Source organism: Macaca thibetana, chromosome 5, assembly GCF_024542745.1.
Source record: "Macaca thibetana thibetana isolate TM-01 chromosome 5, ASM2454274v1, whole genome shotgun sequence".
NCBI lineage: Eukaryota > Metazoa > Chordata > Mammalia > Primates > Cercopithecidae > Macaca > Macaca thibetana.
In genome coordinates this window covers 72,265,551-72,276,955 of record NC_065582.1, presented here as the reverse complement: position 1 = coordinate 72,276,955, position 11,405 = coordinate 72,265,551, and the positions used below count along the sequence as shown (strand labels likewise).

At 33.6% G+C, this 11,405-nt stretch overlaps 1 non-coding gene across 1 annotated transcript; it reads left to right on the top strand.

The window, feature by feature from the left end:
* The first annotated feature begins 834 nt into the window (after positions 1-834).
* On the top strand, positions 835-941 carry LOC126955784 (U6 spliceosomal RNA). Its single transcript, XR_007726083.1, has one exon. It is a non-coding gene; the product is annotated as a U6 spliceosomal RNA (small nuclear RNA).
* The last annotated feature ends 10,464 nt before the right edge of the window (positions 942-11,405 follow it).

The following is an 11,405-nucleotide window of genomic DNA, read 5'->3' as shown; positions in this document are numbered from 1 at the left end:
AGAATACAGGCAGTGAAAAATTTCTGTCCTTTGTGCCTCCAAGAGTAATAAAACTTCTTTATCATAAGCCGTCTTGAAACATATTCTTTGTCTAATTGAAAAACCTTAGTTTAGCTAATGAAAATGTTCTCATTAATTATCAAGAGAAACCGTGTAAACATATTCATAAACAGAATAACAGCCCTGGTTCAGTGTTATATTAATAGCATGTAATAAGGTGTGTAAGCAGCAGTGTAAATTATGTGGTATGTAATAATTTTATACATTATAAAATGATGTTAAACAGAGCATACTAACATTTCTTCCCAATGATTAATTTGACAAGTTTGTCACAATTGCCATGTCATCTGCTCACCTACTGTTCATGACAGGTCTCTGACACCAACTGATAATTGCTTGGGAAAAAAATTAGCATTTGTCCTTTGGCAGCCAAACTCAGCTAGACTTATAAATGAAAGTTACTGCTCCAGAGTTGATATTTTTTTCAAGGTCAGATAAACAAAATGTAATAAAATTCGATTGTAAGTAGAATGGGTAAGTGCATACCTGCATTGGAACCAAAACTCATAAAGCAGATATATGTCAAGCATGCCTCCAGAGTTGTAAAAAATACACAGAGTTTGTTGGTTTATTTATAATATATCCACTATGGAAATAATTTCATATGGTTATCTTTGTAATTTACCATTTACAAATTACAAATCCAATTACCATTTGAAAACTTCACCTCCCATTGGAAACATTTTATACTTTTCTTTAATGACATAGTCCTATAATGATAATTTTTACTTACAATTTTAAGTTGTGAATTTTTTCTTTTATAAAAATGGATTTGTACTCACTTTGGCAGCACACATACCAAAATTGGAATGGTACAGAGAAGATTAGCATGGCGTCTGTGCAAGGATGACTCGCGAATTCATGAAATGTTCAATATCTTCATGAAAATGGCCATACTGCTCGAAGAAATTTATAGATTTGATGCTATTCTTCTTCATTATTTTTATCTTTTTTTTTCTTTATTCAACTTTCTGTGATGTTAACTTTTTAAAAATTTGATGTTTTAACTTACGGTCTACTGGTCATTCTTCAACTATATGTCAATTATCCTCTAGTTTCCACTTCAGATGCAACCTATAATTTTTATATGAAATATTCTTATCAATAATTGTAAGGTTCTAAATATTTTCAAACTTTTATCATGAATTCTTTTTTCTTTTTTAGTTATATAATTTCCTTTCTGTATTTTTACATAATAGATATTTAATATGTTTGGTTTTTTCATATTATTTTTGCTCAGAGAAGTTGTCAAGTACACTATTGTTACTTCACTTTGATTGGAGCTTGCTGCTTGGCCTGACACATGGGCAAATTTCACAAATGTCACATTTGACTTGGAAAAACTTAGCTTTGTTTGCATTTGTGAGTGGGATATTTTACACATAATAAGCTGCAAGATAAATGAAAAGTTTACCTCTTTTTGATGGCTATGAATCTAGTCCTTCTATGTCTGACACTGGGGAGGGCAGTTGACTCATGGCCTCTGCCGCTATCCTTCATCCACCACTGCATTTGTGCCAAAGCCGCAATTCCCCCAGGAGGCTTCCAGGCAATGCCTGACTGATTCCTGTGTTATATTGACTTCCTCCACTACGCAACCTTGGCTCGAGAACTGCACTGGTTTCCTAGGGCTGCTCTAACAATTATCAAAACGAGAGTGGCTTAAAACCATTGAAATTCGTTCTAATCGATACTAGACGAAGAAGTCTCAAATAAGTCACACTGGGCTGATATCAAGAAGTCATCAGAGCCGTTCTTACTCCAGAGGAAAAAATCGTCCCTTGTTTATTCTAGCTTCTGGTGACTGCAGCACTTCTTGACACTCGTGGCTGCATCGCTCCAATCTCAGCCTCATTGGTCATTTGCTTTCTCTTGTGTGTGTGTCTTCTCCTTTTCCTGTCTTTGTGAAATTTCCTCCTCCTCTCTCTTATGAGGACACTTACTAATTTCATTATACAAGATAATACTTTTATCTTAACATCCCTAATTTAACCTTATATTTTACCAAACAAAATTATATTCTTAGGCTCTGATCACGAGGGCCTGATATCCTTAGGGCACTTTTTCAGCCGACCGCATGGGCTCTATTTTAGCATGGACACAATCTTCTTAAAGCTACACTTCAGTATTAAGGCAATGACTCTCCACTCCTCCTTTCTTTATTCATTCCTTTCACAGTTGGCAGATATGCATTGCCATTCCAAGATTCCTCCGACTTACTTCCTTTACCCTTGCTAGTCATTTCCCTCTATTAATATTCTGCTGGTAGAGTATAGATTTTCTTAACCTTTACCATTGGCCAACTCAAGAACTGGTACAAAAAGCATGTTAGTGGTGTGGCCACAGTAGCAGAGATGGAGGTGAGATATAGGCTGGGAGAATGCACTCTCACTTGAAGTTAATTGTACTTCTCAAGACCTAGCCACTTAGCCACAAAGATAAATGCTGAGTAGCTAATATGGCATTATTAATTGAGTAAACAAACAAACAAAAAAAGCTTGGTAATAAGTTGAATTCATTGGAAGTTTTCCACCTGAAAGTTTTAACATTTTATTCTCATGACGATAGGTATCTACTCTGGCTCAGGGTTTACAATTTCAGCCCACAAATGTTCACCCAACACTATTTTCCATCTGATTATCAAATTTCTAATTCACAGGTATGGAACCTCATACAATATAGCATCTAACCAGGGACCCACCAGACTGTGAAGAAAGAGCAATATGGTAATGATTTGCATAGTGTCTGGAATCATAGACATTCAACAATTATTTGCTAAATTAATGAATTATGTCTTTTTTACTCATGTAGTGTAGTGTTATTAAGAGTGTTTATTGGCATAGAAAGTTAAATATAGCTCACTTTTGTTGACTCCAGGATTTATGCCATTTAATTCCCTATCTAAAAATGATTTTCCATTCTATAACTGAGAAAAAACGAGAAAAAAGAGCTTATTTTAATTCCCTAATTCAAATAGTTATTAGATGAAAGGCAAGCTTTATAATACAAGTTGTTGGATTGTAAGACCTCTCCTTTTACCTAAACTTCTTACAGAAAATTTCATGAGCCTTTATCAGGTAGAAATCAAGACCAAAGGGTAACATATGCAATTCGTGGTGAATTATTCCATTTAGAGATGTTCTTTGAAAATTCAGGCTTCTTCACTACGTTAGGAAAATTTTTAAATAATGGAACTGACACTAGTGACATTCCTAATATCATAACAAACAGAATCTTCAAGTGGAAATGAAAAAATATCATAAATAATAGCAAAAGAATTGTGATTATAAAGTTTTATGACTCTGGCCCATGTAATTGGTCTTAGGAAAATATTGTCTAAAAATAAAAACTTGATGTTGAAGAAGTTATAATATAGTATAATTTCCAAACTACTAAAATTATTTCATGCAGTCTAGAACATTTTTCCATGTAAAATTTCTAATATAACTATGCATTTTTGAAAAAGGCTAAGGAAGACTAAATTGTCAAGTGATCACATTGTTTTACCTAGTATTCTATCAGGTAGCATCCACTTACTACGCATTTAGATACTGTCTAAACATACCATAGTAGAGATAATGTTTCATAAATAAGCTAGACTGCCTCTTGTAGCACTATTCCTCTCCCAACAATGTTTCCCCAACTAGATTTATAATTATTTATTAGGTTGGTGCAAAAGTAATTGCAGTTTTTGCCATTAAAAGTAATGTAATAAAAATATAAATAAGTAATACAAAATACAAAATAAAATATAAATAAATATAAAAAAATAATATATAAATAAAATATAAAAATATAATAATGCAATAAAGTAATAAAAGTTAGGTTAATGAGTTTAAACATTGTGTTTACCACAGAACATTTCAGAGTCTATAAGAGTATGTGTATATATGTGTGTGTACATACACATTTAGATATACAATTGTAAGTATATCTATAAATATAAGTATATAACTATAAAATTATATGACCATATGTATTACATATAGTAATAATGAATAATAAAATTTATAAATAAATTCCATAAAGTAATATTTGTACTGGCCATTTAGAAGTCAAAAGGTCAAAATGAGTTGTAATTTTAAAACACTAATTTATATACTTTATGTTTTATATTTTGTATTTTTATAATTATAAAATAGTCTGTTAAGCAAAATACTTTCATTTTATAAAGGAAAAATATCTTCCCTAAACATGTTTTATGTAAAACTACTATGTGTGCTTCTTAGCCTCTTTCCTGCCGTCGATGTTCTGATCTACCAGGATGTTTGTTTGGTATTTATAAATCTAGGTTGCACTTTCTCTATCTGCAAGTATTTTTTAGAGCAATTATAGGCACAGTCCTCTTCTCTCTTCTAAGATGTTCTTAGACTGTCCTTGCTCAACAAAAACATGTTTGGTAGCAACCATCAGGCAGTTTCCCAGCAAGTTCTGTAGCTCTCAGGTGGCCAGGTACCTTGCCAAGAGCAGCAGGTGATCCACTGTTGCCCACACTCCAGAGAATTCTGCCAGCACCCCAGTGCACAAATTCTTGGTCATCCAGTGACTGAAGCCTCTCCTTCTCCGGTGACTTCTGAATCTTAGACTTGATGGGGCCTCTTCCAAATTTATTCCACTCCATTTTACTCTTTGTCAGAGCTAGAGCTAGTGGCTGTCCCCTACATTTTTAATCCTTGCATTTCTTAGCGTTTTTGATGTCCCTTTACATAGTCAGTCTCCTTTTACTAATTAACAATCCCTATTTTTAATTTTTTTTTTTTTTTCAGATTTCAGCCTGGACCATAACTACTACAAAATTGAACATAGTTGTTCAATATTGTTAAATTCTTCTCTACTTGAATTCTTAGGCAAGTATTCAAATAAAAATTTTTATCACTGAGACCATTTGCTGGCTGTCATAGCAGAAATTAATTATTGAATGGGGATTATTTGAAGAACCACTAGTTTCCTTCATCTATAAGACTAATCCTCTGTCACTTTCATGATCAGCACACCAACACTTTCTTCCATGTCATGTACTATTATATGACATATGGTATATGACACCAGGATTTCAGATTGACTGCAAGTTTGTTTCAACTGTGTTTTAATATCAGTTAAAAACACCAAAAGAGAATTCAAGATAGTTGTGAGCTGTTCATTTCCCTTGTTACATGGTAAGGTAGGAGATTGGGGAAAGATACTTGGGAAAAGGGAAGCATACAATCTTCTGGGCCACCTTGACACTTAGGTGCAAAACAGTTTGAGAACAATTTACAGAAGAATTTTGATACTCCTGTAACAGAATATATGTCTTCTATGTGAATTCTGAGTTCTAAAAAATCTTAAAATAATCAGGGCTTATTGGAAAAATAAGGTTGAGCCAATCTACTTCAACCTACCACAACTCAGAAATAAAAAATAAACACACACACACACACACACACAAATTACCAAGGGCAACAACAACAAAAACACTGAGAAGTTTGAGAAGTAACTCCGTTAGCTAAGGTAGGAAGCTCACTATAGCTATAGATTTCCTACAAGGATAGAAAAAAATATGCCCTCCAAAATGAGAAATAAAGTAGAAACACTAGCTTGCGGACCCTGAGATAATGCAGATGTAACTGTGCCTCTAAGCACTAGCAGAAGTATCAACAAGCTAGGAGCCTAGAACTATTCCAAGGCTAGGGATGTGCACCTTTAAGGATAATCTGTTACAGGCTTTCATTTTATGATGTTTTTGTAAAGAAATAAAATAAGGATTATCTCTGAGCAGTAGCCAAGCTTTCTCCTTTTCTGCTAAATATTTTTAGTTTCATTTATGATAATCTGGCTCTCTTTATTATACAAAATAGTTCGTATTCCAACATATGTACACTTCATTCAACATAATTTCCCCATTTTTCAATTGCTAATAAGTTAATTGGTATTTTAGAAAAATGGTGAAATGTAATATATATGAAAGTTGAACACCTAGAAATTGAATTCCTCAAAATTCTCTGCTTAGTTACCTTTTTGACAGCTTTGCATTATTCCTAGAGATACTCATACGTCAGTTGGAAGTCTAATGGCTTATATTATTGGTTACTATATCATTCTATATACTGTGAGGGAAGACTCATGGCAGAAATTTATATGGACCATAAATGCAAAGCTTGATATATAAACCATACGGATAGGACAAATATGTTAACCATGTTTCTTTGTCTTTAACTAATTAAAAGATTACAGCAATAATCTTCCATTTAAAGTATAATAAATATATTGTATCCCATGGATTTTGTGCAATTTTTTGAGATGAAAGAATGGAAGAAGGAGGGAAGGATTTAAAGGATGAAAAATTTTACAGTTTGTCTCTTTCTCTCTTGAATTTTTTTTAAAATCAGAATTCCCAACTCTTAGAATACCTATAAACTAAAATGTATATAGACATAATTATTTTAAAATGAATATGGGATATGGAAAATCATATATACACTAGTTGTAACAGAAAACATTTGAGATATGAGTAACTTCATTAGGTTTATTTTAGTTACTTCCAAAATAATGGAAAAGGAAATCTCTTAGGAGTTGCTCTTGGAGATATTCTATGATTTTTGACAATCTGTAGAACACATCAGAATGAACTAATTATGTGTGGGATTAAAGAGTCCCACATTCATTATAAAAAGCCAGTCCTTATTAAAATATCAAAACTAATAAGCCAGTTAAAATTGACATTTAATAATAAAATGCCATCAGTCCCTACTATAGACGATTGTGATTCTAGGGTTGTAACATATCTGGATAACTTCCTTATAAATCATTTTAATCACTGGAGAATTAATTTTTAAATAAAACTTTCAGATGCAAGATTGATTATATCATCATTTATTTGAACGTACTCTTGAATAGTCTTTGTATTTATGAAAATTATATATTACATTATGAACAATTTTTTTTATTGTGTATGCTGTCTCTCCAAGAGGGAAATAGAATGTGTGTCTAACATTAATGGTAACCCCAGTAACAGCTTGGAGATATATTTATTACAATATTATAAGATTAACTCAGTGTCCTGAACAAGACAGAAATGTGGTACTTGGATTCTTTCAAACGTCTACCTAAAATTAAGCATACATTCCAGTCACATTAGAAAAACATTAAAAACTAAGTCAGAAAAACCTAAGAAAGTACAATTAAACATATATCACAACTGAGTGAGAAAGTGAGAACTCTCTAGGCAGCCTATGTCTTCAACCTAATTTTCATTTTTATTTATATTTTTTATTTTGTGTGCTTTTTTTCTAATTCATCTAATCATTTGGATTAAAAAGGCTACATAACAAATGAGCTATTCAACTAGAAGGCATCACAATATTCACATCAAAAACCTGGTTTTATTGAATGACTAGCTACTGGATATATTTATTGATTAACAATGTTAAGACTCGCCGGGCCGGGCGCGGTGGCTCAAGCCTGTAATCCCAGCACTTTGGGAGGCCGAGACGGGCCGATCACGAGGTCAGGAGATTGAGACCATCCTGGCTAACACAATGAAACCCCGTCTCCACTAAAAATACAAAAAAATTAGCTGGGCGTGGTGGCGGCGCCTGTAGTCCCAGCTACTCGGGAGGCTGAGGCAGGAGAATGGCGGGAACCCGGGAGGCGGAGCTTGCAGTGAGCCGAGATCGCGCCACTGCACTCCAGCCTGGGCGACAGAGCGAGACTCCGCCTCAAAAAAAAAAAAAAAAAAAAAAAAAAAAAAAAAAAAAAAAAAAAAAAAAAAAAGACTCGCCAAAAAACTCCTGTTTCTCAGTTAAAGCTTTTATTTGGTAAATATGTATACAGTGGTATGACCATTAATAAAATGTATGATGTAATAACAATGTACAATTTATTTTTAAAATTGTAATCAACAAATACAGATCGTATGTATTTATTATGTACATGTTGTTGTGAAATAAATACACTGTGAAATAGCAAAATCGAGCTAATTAAGATGCATTTTCTCACTTATTTTTGCGGTGAGAACACTTAAAATCTATTTTCTTAGCAATTTTCATAATACAACACATTTTTATTAACTATAGTCACCATATTGTACAATACTTCTCCTGAATTTCTTCCTCCTATCGCACTGAACTTTTTTATATTTTGGCCCACATCTCATCAGTCTCCTTCCTCTCCCCTAACTCCTAGTAACCACCATTCTACTCTCTACTTGTATGAGTTCAACTTTTTTACACTACACGTATTAATGAGACCATGTGGTATTTGCCTTTCTGTGCCTGTCTCATGTCTCTCAACATAATGTCTGCCATGTTCATCCACATTGTCATAAGTGACGGACCTTTTTTCTTCTTTAAGGCTGAGTAGTATTCAACTGTGTATATATAATACATTTCTTTTATCCATTTATTTGTTCATAGATACTTAATTTGATTACATATCTTGGCTACCATGAGTAATATGGTCATGAACATGGAAATCCTTCTAACTCCTTGACATACTGATTTCAATTTCTTTAAATATATACCCTGTAGTGGGATTGCTAGATCTTATGGCAGTCCTATCTTCAGTATTTTGAGAAAGCTCCATACCATTTTCCATAATGGCTGTATTAATTTGCATTCCCACTAAGAGTATGCAAGTTTTCTCTTTTCTTTGCATGGTTGCTGTTTGCCATCTTTTGCCTTTTTGAGAAAAATCATTCTAACAGGTAAAACGTGCTATCTCATTTTGGATTTAATTTTCAGTTATCTGTTAATTAGTGATGTGGAGTATCTTTACATAACCATGTTGGTCATTTGTATGTCTCATTTTGGGAAATGTCTATTGAGTTCCTTTGCTCATTTTTAGAATCTGGTTATTTGTGTTCTTGTTATTGGATTATTTGAGCTCCTTATGTATATTTGGATATTAATGCCTTATCAGATGTATAGTAGGCACATTTTTTTTCCATTCCATAGGCTGTGTCTTCACTCTGTTAATTTTTGCTTTTGTTATGGAGAACTTCTTAATTTGATGTAATTTAATTTTTTCAATTTTTCTTTTGATGCCTGTGTTTTTGAGGTCTTATTCAAAATATACTTGCACATCCCAGTTTTTTGAAGTGTTTCCCTTAAGTTTTCTTCTGGTGGTTTCATAATTTCAGGCTTTACATTTAACCATTTAATTCATTTTTATTTGATTTTCACATATGGTAAGAAATAGGGGTCTAGTTTAATTTTTATCCATGTGGATATCCAGTTTTTCCAACACCATTTGTTAAAGAAACTTCTTTTGCCAATATGTGTTTTGAGTGCCTTTGTCAAAAGTTAGTCAGTTGTAAATGCATGGATGTATTTCTGCATTCTCTATTCTGTCCCATTGGTTTATGTGTCTGTTTTTACACCAAATAACATGTTGTTTTGGTAACTATAGCTCTGTAGTATATTTTAAAATTAGGTAATGTGATGACTACAGCTTTGTTCTTTTTGCTGAAGATTGCTTTGGCTATCTAAAGGTTTGTTTTGTTTTGTTTTGTTTTGTTTTGTTTTACTTTTCTATAGGAATTTTAAGATTCATATATAGCCATCAAAAAGAATGAGATCATATTCTTTGCAGCAACATAGATGGAGCTGGAGGCCAAAATCCTAAGTAAATTTATGCAAGAACAGAAAACCAAATACCATATGTTCTCACATATAAGTGCAATTTAAACATTGAGCACATATGCATATAAATATGAGTACAACAGACACTGCAGACTCCTAGAGTGTGGAAGGAGGGAGGGTTTGGTTAAAAGACTACTTATTGGGTACTATGCTTACTACCTGGGTGACAGGATGTGTACTCCAAACCTCAGCATTATGCTATATTTCCATGTAACAAATGTGCTCATGTAGCCCCTGTATCTAAAATAAAAGTGAGAAAAAAAGCTTACATTTATACCAAAATATTTTAAAATGATAACAACTTTCATTACAAAGAAAATAAGCAAGTAAACACAACTAAAAATCTCTACACTTTAACTCCATTCGCCCACGTGCATTTTGACTTTTTGATGTTTCAATTTATATCTTATTATTTTGCTTATCTTGGGTGTATCCTGCTGGAACAGCACATTGTTGTAGTTATTATCATTTTTAACCATTTTGTTTTTTAGTATTTTACCTAAAGATATGAGTGGTTTACACATCACAACTCATCTGCAATTCATACAGTACATCCACTGTATTTTTCAGCTATAGTCTTTCTGTTTGATTTTTTTTAACTATTATTTATTTTTTTATTATTATTATTATACTTTAAGTTCTAGGGTACATGTGCACAATGTACAGGTTTGTTACATATGTATACATGTGCTATGTTGATGTGCTGCACTCATTAACTCGTCATTTACATTAGGTATATCTCCTAATGCTATCTCTCCCTTAAACTATTATTTCAATCTCTTTGTTAAATTCCTGTGAAAAATTTTTGAATGGCTTCTTTATGTTTTCTTGCAGTTTGTTTAGATTCCTAAAAAGAGCTATTATGAATTCTCTGTTTCAGACATCAGGCGTATCTCTCTCCAGGGTTTGTCACTGGTACCCTATTTAGTCATTTTGGTAAGATTGAATTTCCCTGAATGGCCTTAATGTTTGTGAACATACATCAGTGTCTGGGTGTTAAATAATTAGTTATTTGGTCCAGTCTTTACTGTCTGACCTTGTTTGTACATATCCTTCTTCAGATGACCTTCCAAGAATTCAAAGGCAACTGACTATTGAATTCCCAAAGCCCCTGGTCACTGCAACCATTTCAGCACTAGAGTGTACCCTAAGTCCAGGTTCACTGTGCCATTATTGCACATTCCGAGTTTCTCTGCCCTAATGGTTCTGGGGGAGAGTTCCATGGGTTCCCAGGCAAAGTCCCTGTCCTGTCTTATTTTTCACTTTTATCCCTCAGTAAGAGTCTCTCTCTGTTCTTCAGTATCTGGAGTTAAAGGAGGGGTAACAGATAATCCTGAGGCCACTATAGCTGATACCATGCTGTATCAACCCTAGGGCTTATATAAAGCCTGCAACCATTATGGCCTTACTGTTACTGATATTTATGTAGGGCCATGGTTGCTTTACTCAGCTGGTGGTGAAGCAGGTTGGGACTCCATTGCATCCTTCCAGAGCAGCAGATTCTCTTCCATTTTGGGGTGGGTCTAGAATCTGTCCTCGAGCACCAGCCTGAAATCAATGTCATAGAGTAGTGTCCCATGCTGTGTTTTATTGTAGTGAGGCTGGTGCTGAGTTTCAGATAAGTGTCTGCACTCCCCTTTTTCCTCTCCCTTCTCTAAGAAGACAGATTATCACTCTCACTGCACAGCCTGGTGTTGGGGTAGGGGTTGTATACGCAATGTAAGA